This window comes from Otolemur garnettii, unplaced genomic scaffold (assembly GCF_000181295.1).
Source record: "Otolemur garnettii isolate 467f Iridium unplaced genomic scaffold, OtoGar3 scaffold00156, whole genome shotgun sequence".
Classification (NCBI taxonomy): domain Eukaryota; kingdom Metazoa; phylum Chordata; class Mammalia; order Primates; family Galagidae; genus Otolemur; species Otolemur garnettii.
Window position 1 is genome coordinate 1,101,976 of NW_003852551.1, and position 7,364 is coordinate 1,109,339.

Here is a 7,364-nt window from a genome sequence, read left to right on the forward strand (position 1 = left end):
CCAAGTAAGTTTTTCTAAACCTTCTGCTATTCTTCAGTATTTACTAGGCAGAGAGGTGGACAAAAGCCACTGAATGGGTGGCAGGGGTTCTACGCAAACAAATGACCCAAACTCTGAGACCTGGATCTCTCATCTGCATCTTTCCTGTTCTTCCAACACACAAGGAAATTCCTGCCTCAGTGCCCTTGCACTTGCTGTTCCCTTTGCCTACAGCACTGTTTATCCAGATATGGTTCTCACTTCCTGCAGGTCTTTACTCAAATGCCATCTTATTAGAGAGGCTGTCCCTATTCCCTGTCCCCAACTCTCACTCTGCTTTCCTCTGCCTTATAGCTCTGTCCTGACCTAGGCATATTTACCTGTTTTTTTTTTTTTTTTGAGACAGTCTCTCTCTGTCACCCTGGATAGAGTGCTGAGGCATCATCATAGTTCATAGCAACCTCAAAGTCTTGGGCTTGAGTGACCCTTTTGCTTCAGCCTTCCCAGTAGCTGGGACTACAGGTGCCCACCACAACACCCAGCTAGTTTTTTCTATTGTTTTTCTAGAGACCAGGTCTCACTCCTGCTCATGCTGGTCTCAAACTCCTGAGCTCAGGCTATCCACACTCCCAGAGTGCTAATTTTCTTTTTCTTTTTTTGAGACAGAGTCACCCTGAGTAAGTGCCTTGGTGTCATCAGAGCTTGCAGCAACCTCAAACTCTTGGGCTCCAGCAATCCTCCTGCTTCATTCAGTCTTCTGAGTAGCTGGAACTACAGTCACTCACCAAAATGCCTGGCTAGTTTTTCTATTTTTAGTAGAGACAGGGTCTTGCTCTTGCTTGGGCTGATCTCAAATTTCTGAGCTCAAGTGATCCCCTGGGCCTCGGCCTCCCAGAGTGCTAGAATTATAGGCATGAGCCACCATACCTGGCCTTTCCTGGGTATTTCTTTATTGTCTGTCTTCCCGAGTAGAATGTAATCTTTGAGAGTCAAGATGGTGTCTGTTCTGGCCTGGAACAGTGGCTGGCAGGCCACTCTATAAAAATTGATGATATGAGTGAACAAAGAGATTAAGTGAGACTACTCATAATACTTAGTGTATTTGCTGGTGTCTGGAAACAGCACAAAGTTGTTCTAATGAAAAGGAGAGTAATAGTAGTTGGAAACTTAATACGGTACCTCATGTGGGTGGTAGGCTATGGAAGATCTTGGCTGCCATGTATATGAGTGGGGGCTGGGATGGGGAAGGAAGTATTTCCTCTCTGCCAAGCTGCAGAGAGAGGCTAATGGCCTCCACAGGAATCCAATCCAATTAGGGATTTGGCTTCCAGTCAACTTGGGTTCCCTTCCCGGCTGGAGCAGCTTCCAAGTGACAAAATGAAACCTATAAGTTCCCCAAGATGAGAGAGTCTCCAGATGAGTAAGCAGAGCAGAAAGGGGCGGAGGGTAGGATTTCTGCTCCCAGGGGAACAGATCTGTATTGCACCCAGATGGTTTTAATGCAGAGAGAGAGAGAGAGAGAGAGAGAGAAGTCAGGCAAGGAAGTTGCCCATAGAAGACTAGGCCCTTGCAGGGCATCAGCTGGTTGTCAGGGAAAGAAGTCAGCTGCAAAGTGAGGAGATGTGAATTTTAGTTTTAGTTTTGCCCCTACCCAACTGTGTGACAGGGAAGGAAACCAAATATAGGGCAGGGAGGACGAGGCCTGCCTGAGGTCACATACCTCCCTACAGCAGAACTGGAAAGGTGACTGTCCATAAGTTTAGGCTTGATTGCACCCAGAAGGCTCTTTCAACTGTTCTTTATCAACTTTCGGGTAGATAATACATACCCATAGGGCAAAAGTTACAAAATAAAACAGCAATAAATAAATAGCTATACGCCTCCATCCCCAGTGATTCAGTTCCCCTCTCTGGGGCTAAACACTGTTACTGATTTCTTGTGTATCCTTCCAGAGAGAAATGAAGATGTGATATACAGTTATGGCAAGAGGACATGTAGTTATGCAAATATGATATACAGGTATCACATTAAATTTTAGATCAATATAGAAAGATCTAATATCATAATGATTTTGAGTGTCCTCCATTTATTGTATATTTTCAGAATTTTTTTTGGTGAATATGTACATATTCTATCATATATGTGTTTCTCAAAAGCATGAAAAGTTTTTCAAATGGAACTTGCACATATTACAATACTTTCCTGTTTCTTAGTTTTTTTTGTTTTTTTTTGTTTTTTTAAGTTAGGGCTACAGGCATGCACCACCACACCTGGCTAATTTTTCTATTTTTATTTTATTTTATTTTATTCTGGGCTTAGGCGATTCTCTTGATTCAGCCTCTATAGGCTCCCTCTACAACGCCCAGCTATTTTTTGGTTGTTAAGTTGTCGTTGTTTGGCAGGCCTGGGCTGGATTCAAACCCGCCATCTCCGGTGTATGTGGCTGGTGCCCTGGGCTCTGAGCTACAGGCACTGAGCCAATTTTTCTATTTTTAGTAGAGACAGGGTCTTGTTCTTGCTCAGGCTGGTCTCAAACTCGTGAACTCAAGCAATCCACCTGCCTCAGCCTCCCAGAGTGCTGGAATTATATGCATGAGCCACTGAACCCGGCCCCATTCCTTAGGTTTTTAAATATGTTTGGTTGCTTTTAATAAATGAGATCTCTTCTTCTATTACAACTCCTAACTGATAGGGCTTTGTCTGTAGGAAAACACTGACTTAAAAAACAAAACAAAACTGGCTGGGCATGATGGCTCATTAGTTCCTCCTCATTATAGGAACTAATTCCTCCTCATTATGGGAACATGGTAGGGCCACAGTTGAAGTTCATTATGGGAACTAGTTCCTCCTCATCATGGGAACATGGTAGGGCCACAGTTGAAGCTTTGGATTTTGGAGCATTTCTGATTTTGGATTTTCAGATTAAATGCTAATGATCGAATGCTCGATATGGATTATTGCCTTTAATCCTCACAAAGGCTTCGTGAGGTAGGTTCTGTCCTTCAGTTGTTCCCCACTATCTTTGGTTTTGCTCTCTGCAGTTTTGGTTACCTGTGGTGAACAATGATCTGGAAGCAGTAAATGAAAAATTCCAGAAATAAGCCATTCCGAGGAGCATGTGGAAATCTCAAGCCACCCTGCTCCAGTCTGTTGGGAAGGTGAATCATCCCTCTGTCTGGTATCTCCACGTTCTCTAAGCCCCTTAGTCACTCAGTAGCCTTCTTGGTTATCAGAACAAGTGTCATGGTATCACAGTGCTTGTGTTCAAGTCACTCTTAATATTTTACTCGATGGTTTTATTTTACTAGTTGTTAATCTCTTATTGTGCCTAATTTATAATTTTTTAAAAGTTTTTTTAGAGACGGGGTTTTGCTTTGTCACCTAGCTGGAATATAGTGGCTTGATCATAGCTCACTGTATCCTTGAATTCCCGGGCTCAAGCAATCCTCCTGCCTCAGCCTCCTGAGTAGCTAGGACTATAGAGATGCACCTCCGAGCCCAGATAATTAAAATAAAATTTGTTTTTAGAGATGGGGTCGTCTTACATTGCCCAGGCTGCTCTTGAATTCCTGGCCTCAAGCAATCCTCCTGCACTGGCTTCCTAAAACACTGGATTATATAGGTGTGAGCTATTGCTAAATTAAATTTGATCATATGACTGGGTGCCATGGCTCACCCTTGTAATTCTAGCACTCTGGAAGGCCGAGATGGGTGGATTGCTTGAGCTCAAGAGTTTGAGACCAGGGAGGCACCTGTGGCTCAGTGGGTAGAGCACTGGCCCCATACATCGAGGGTGGCTGGTTTGAACCTGGCCCCAGCCAGCTAAAACAGCAGTGGCAACTGCAACAAAAAATAGCTGGGCGTTGTGGTGGGTGCCTGTAGTCCCAGCTACTTGGGAGGCTGAGGCAGGAGAATCGCTTAAGCCCAAGAGTTCGAGGTTGCTGTGAGCTGTGAGGGTGACAGAGTGAGACTCTGTCTTAAAAAAAAAAAAAAAAAGAGTTTGAGACCAGCTTGAGCAAGAGCAAGACCCCATCTCTACTAAATATAGAAAATCTAGCTAGGCCTCATGGTTGATGCCTGTACTCCCTCCTTAGGAGGCTGAGTCAGGAGGATCACTTGAGCCCAGAGACTGAGGTTGTTGTGAACTATGATGACACCAGTGCATTCTCCCTAGGGCAACAGAATGAGACTGTCTCAAAACAAAAGAAACAAACAAAAATCCCAAAAGAACTTGATCATAGATATGTACGTGTAGGAAAAAAAAATAGTATATATAGAGTTCAATACTATCTGCAATTTCAGATACCTATGGGAGGTTCTGGAATTTATCTTCCATGAATTATTGTATTTCTTGTTATAGCGATGAGGACACTCACTTTGGTTGAACAACTTGCCCAAACTGGGCATCAGGCAGTTTGGTAAGGAGACCCACACAAGGAACTGCAATACCACCCTTACCTCCCTGATAGGTGATGTAGAATCCAGATAAATGCTACGCAATCTCGGAGGCTTGCTGGAAGGGCCACCCTGTCCTTTGGACAACCTGACCCCTTGTGAAGAGACGATCATAAGCATAAACCACCTGGCTTCTGACTTCTCAGACTGGGAGAACTGGATGGTCCAAAGAGTATGCCAGGGATACGTGAAACCATAGCACAAACACAGTGTGGTCACTCACTCTGTAAGTTTTTACTCTGTACCGTGAACTGTCCTACGAGCCTGGACTACAGACATGAATAAAACCAAACTAAAATCTCTGGCGTCCTGGAGTTTATATTCTTGTTTGGGGTTGGGGAGACAGACATTCAGCAGATAAATAAGTAGATATATATCAGAGGGTAGGATAAATGTTATGGCGAGAAAGTAGAGGGTGGAGTGAGAAATACCTTGAGATGTTGCATGGTGTGGTATGTGGCACATGCTTAATGAGATGGTGAGATTTGAGTAAAGACCTGAAGGAGGAGCGGAAGTGGAAGTTTCAGGAATTCTCAGAGTAGTATGTTCCAGAGAGGAAGAAGAGCCAGTGCAAAGGCCTCCAGATAACAGTGTGCTTGGCCTATTCAAAGAATTGCAGGAGGCTGGTGTGGCTGGGTGGGGAGCAAAGGGGAGAGCTGGAGGAGATGAGGTCAGAGAGGTGTGTTCGGGAGAACAGGACATCTCCACCCTTCAAGATTTCTCTGTGCGTTATAAAACAAGCATGAGGAAATAATGCAAAATAAGCATGCATTTCAAAGCACTTATGGACCCTCCCCCGCACAAACATTGCCCCCCCCCCAATTGCTCTGCCTATCCATGTGAGCCTTGTTGGGGAAATTAGCAGACCACCAGTGTAACTGTGACTAGGTTTCTATGCACAGGTTTTCAGTTCAGCCTCTTCCTAGTGGCTTTCTGGTGGTCAGTAGGGGTTCTGGAGGTCATTACCATCTCAGGGCTGTGTGGAAGAAAATGCCTACTGGCTCCCTCCAGGGCAAGAGCTGTGTTTAGTCAATGAAGCTTGAGGAACCCTAAAAGGGTTCTGTTCCTCCTTCCATACCCTGGTGCCCTGAGTTCAGGTGGAGCCTGCACCAGACACTCATGGCAGGGAATATTTGCTGACTCAAACTGAATTTTATGAGCTCTCAGGCATGTTGAGATTCTGCTGGATTGTTTTCCAGCTCAGATTGACTTTGAACTGGTTCATCATTTCGGTTTCTTTTCAGGCAGGGTGGAGGGGGGAAGCTGGAAAGAAACTTTGGTTCAGTTCATGCTTCTGTGAAAAATTAACAGTGGGTTCAGTACAGAGTCCAGTGAGTCATCTCGGTTTTGTTGGTTCAAGTCTCCATCTTAGAGGCAGCCTCCTAAAATTTATTTCTTTTCAATAAACCAGATAGGCACAGAGAGTTGAATATGATGTCACTCTAGCCTGCAGGAGTGGTAGGGACAGAACAAGTCCCAGGGAAGATAACAGCCACACTGACTGAGCAAGCCGAGCACTGGTAGTTAGGGCCATCCCCCTGCAACAATGAAACTGAGGCTCAGGGATTTTCAGGACATTGGTGTCAGGGTTTGAACTTAAAAGAGTCCTACTTCAGAGCACGTGTTCCTAACTACTGGGGTACGTGTCTCTTTACCTGAATCCCTGGAGAAAATCGGAGGAACTTGCTTTGGGCTGGCAGAGGAAGAAACTGACCAGCATACTTTCAATGTGTTCAAACATTGATACGTGCTATGTACTAAAGATGTGGAAACAAACTTATGTCTGAGCCTCCTGAAACTCACTATTCAACCTAACCTGGGAATTGGGGAGGGGTAGCTGTGAGTTAAGTATTACAGAAAGTCAAAAGAGGGCACAAGTAACTGTTTCCAGAGGAGGTGAAATTTGCCCCAGGCATTCAACAGCAGTAAACTAGGAACAGGTGCTTACCCTGCGCCTCACCAAAGAACCATAGCCCCTGACCTTGGGAGGTTAAAACCTACTGCAGTTTATCTGATTTCAGAACCACCTACTTCAGAATTGTCCTGGGCATGTTAAAATGTGGATTTCTCTCCTCCCCAGAGAAATGTGGCAATTGCATAAAGCAGGACTAAGTGTGGCACACGGGTGATTCTAATGCACTCAAGTTTGCCAGGTGAGTAGGTGAACCAACATGGATAATGGCTTGGGGGTCCTTAATAGCCTTCAGGCACTGGGGTGGCAGTTCAAGACTTGAAGCTGTGGGAGAAGGATCTTGTCAAATTGTTTATCACTCAGGGCTTCACGCAGAGCCTGAAACACAGCTGAGCCTTATAGATACCTGTGACTATGCTGGCTCCCCAAATTAAAAAGACTTGGAGAGTCAAAAGGAAAAATCAAGTCGGAGGCAGAGGAAAGAGGTGTTCTAAGGCGATGAAGACTTTCCAGTAAGTTGTCCTGGAAAAAGTAGCTCCGCGTAAAACAAGGAGCTGGGGAGGTGGCCACTGCGGGAAACGGCGATTAGTCCTGGGGGATGCAGCAGGGGAGGAGGCAGGAGGCTCCTCTTCGTCTCCCTAGGCGGGCGGAGGCATGAGGTCACCTGGCACTATACCAGCAGCAGCTGCGGAGGACGCGCTGGCGCTGCAGAGGGAGGCAGTGTCAGGCTCCAGCCCCCGGGGACTTTCCCTCCCGCCCCCTCGACAGGCGTGGCTAGGAGTTCCGCCTACCGCCCGCTAGAGCTTTGTACGGCCGCACCAAGATCACGCCCGGAGTCCAGGCCACGCCCCATTCGAGAGGCCGCCGTGGTCCCTCCGCCCGTGCCACAGTTATTCCTCCGCCTTCCCATCCTAGGTCACGCCCCTGAGCTCCGGCCGCCCCACTCCCCCTAGACTTTGGAGAGTCCAGAGACACCAAACCGTGGCCCCGCCCACCCAAGGCCCCGCCCCCGGAGCCC